Here is a 2,876-nt window from a genome sequence, read left to right as displayed (position 1 = left end):
CTATTCAAAATAAGTTTACCACCACAGCATCAGAAAACCTTATCGTGAAGGTAATAAACAAAGCATGACTTCCCATCTGTCTTTTGTTTTTTTAATTATCCACTTGACAGAGAAAGAAATGTGCATATTAGAATAATGTAGAATTGTTTTGCTGATTTGTTTCCTATCATGACATATAGTGTGATATGCAAATATATATGTGAATATGCTTTTCACTGGAGATAAAAGATTAGCACTTTTCTAATTTTTATTAGGTCTTCAGGAATGGCTCTCAGGAAATCCTAAAACTGTTCACCCCAAAATCAGTTTTAATTTTACTGTGTAGGCTTCATTGTGTGACTGTTGACCATGTTGGTTTCTTTGGAAATTTATCAGTCTTGATCCTCAACCATAAAATGCTTTACAGAGCAAGACTTGAAGCATTCATCATTCTGTAGGGAGCTGGACAAGCAATGCAGAAACCAAAGGGTTTGTTTTTGATGGCTGCTCATGCAGAGCAGGTGACCAGGAGTGCCCTAGAATGCTGGACTTTATGAAGGGATGCAAGGTCTCTTGGCCAGGGTATGTCTAGTAGTTGGGTCAAGGAGAGAGCTGACATGAGTAACCACAGTCAGTTTATTGGCCTGACAGGGAGCCTGGGGTACCACCAGGGTCAGGAGAGAGCCTTGTCCATAGATGTTGCTGTGCAAGAGCTTCCTAGCTCTGAGGAATGCAGGGATGCTCCTGGAGCACAGACTGAGCTGGCCAATCATTCCACCATAGACTTTTTGTTTGTTTATGCTTCATCTCGTCTAGAAATTGCATTGCCTGGAAGTTTTGTTTTAATAAGATCAGACTTGTAAACTCAAAACAAAAGCTTTAAAAATGCACACTAGTGACATTAGTCTACTTCTATGGGGCCTTTATTTTCTTGATGAATTATTGTCAGAATTCATTTTTGGCAGTTTTTTTCCTTTTGATTGATACATATAGAATGCTATGAGAGTGCAACATGGCAGTTCTCTTATCATACTGCAAATGGGATCAAAATCAGGGAAGGAAACAGATGCTGCAGTGATTTCCTTGCACAGATGCAGCCCTTCTTCCCTCTGCACCCCAATCACAGCTGGTGTGTTTGAACAATGAGGGTAAGCTCAGGGCACCATGGTGCTTGTGGCAGGATTGCTTTTGGCCTGACTGCTTCTCAAGATGCTGTCTCCTACCCTGCTGCTGTTCAGTAGAAAATGGCTCTATGTTTTGGCACTGACTGGTTTGATTTCTATTGCCCTGGCTTGCCAGCAGCTGGCTATAGAAACTGCTTTTCCCTCTCTATGTAAAGTACAGGTCTTTTAATTTGATATGTAGAAGTGCCACAGTTTTGAAGCTTATACTTCTTTCACCAAGCCTGAAATAATTTGAGTGAGTTAATTGATAGGACAAAGTTAGATTATTGTCTGTTATAATGCATCCTAGGAGATGAGCCCTGATGTGTACTCCATTTGAAAATGGGGTGGGTTTGTTTTATTAGTTTAAACAGTGCCATACAATATGGAAACAATGAATTGTGGGCACCTTGTTTTAAGAACTATATTTTTATGGAACAGGTGCCCAGAGCACCAGATTGTTGCATTTGGGTTGTGCATAAATCCAAATAGATAAAACTCAAGTGCTCCATTTATTATGTGTAGTTTTAACACCAAGTTTTAAAATAAAAAATCATGTGTGTATGCATATTCTTCAACATGATTTCTAGCTTTCAATTATTGCCTAACACATTTAATACTTCTGTGCCCTTCAGCTCTGTAACACTGTCTCATGGTAAGTAAAAGATTAATTCTCTTACTTCATCCCAAAAGGCAAAGATAGTTTTTTGTCATTCCTTAGTTACACACTTACATATATAATAGAAAAAAGTAATTTATTTTTCTGCCAATTCTAGATAATGTCACATAGAACTTAAGACACGCTCACAAATCTGGAATCTCTTTCAAAATACAAGTGATTTCCTATCTTGTGTAAAACCTTCCCACAGCCACAAGGGAATTTGCTTGTGAAATCTCCAACAGCCGTGTAGTAGGTCATTTCAAGCTGACAATAATGCAGTAAACTTTCACTTCACAGAAACACAGGTTTACTTCCACAAGGAAGGTCAGGACCTTCTGAAAGAAGGGAAGAGTGTTCTAGCTTGCTTTTAGAGGGCATATTGTTGTATCACTTAGATCTCAGAGCTGTGAGTCCCTCACAGACTCTGTGAAGTCCCTCTCTAAAATCTGAAGATGAACATATTTATATTATGTAGAAACTGATTATTCACTTTCAACAGAGCCTTTTCTTTCTGCCACTTGGCATATACCACTATGCAAATCCTTAGGATTCTTGAAATGGGAGGAATAGGCAATAGTGCTAACCCTTCCCACCCATCCCACCAGCTAGCAGAGCTGTTCATATTTACTACCACATATGGATGTTATAGCAGAATCATTTTTATATCTACAGAGCTGCAGGGTGCTGTATCTCAGTCTGAGGCATTATACCCCAGCTTTCTTCCTAGCAATGCTTTTGCACCTTCAGTACAAAGCTGAGACTTGAAAATAAAGTTAGAATTTTATTTTACCTGTTGACCATCTGTACTGTATACACACTGAAGCAATTCAGGCAAAATAAAAAATTACTAAAGCTTCTGTCAAAATGCAAAGGGGAAATTAATGTTTGAGATTTTATACATCCAAGCTTCTCCTGCTTCCCAGGTTTTAGTGCTTAATTTACTTAGACGGGTCAGAAAATTCAAAATCCATGGGGCTATTGCATCTGCCCAACACTGGAAATTTCAAAACAACATCAACTGATCTCAAAACAATCTCTCATCCTGAGAGGAAATAGCTGAGAACTTTTCATGA

Source organism: Fringilla coelebs (genome assembly GCF_963513975.1).
Source record: "Fringilla coelebs genome assembly, chromosome: 4".
Classification (NCBI taxonomy): domain Eukaryota; kingdom Metazoa; phylum Chordata; class Aves; order Passeriformes; family Fringillidae; genus Fringilla; species Fringilla coelebs.
The sequence above is the reverse complement of the archived record's forward strand: the minus strand, read 5'-3'. Positions refer to the sequence as shown.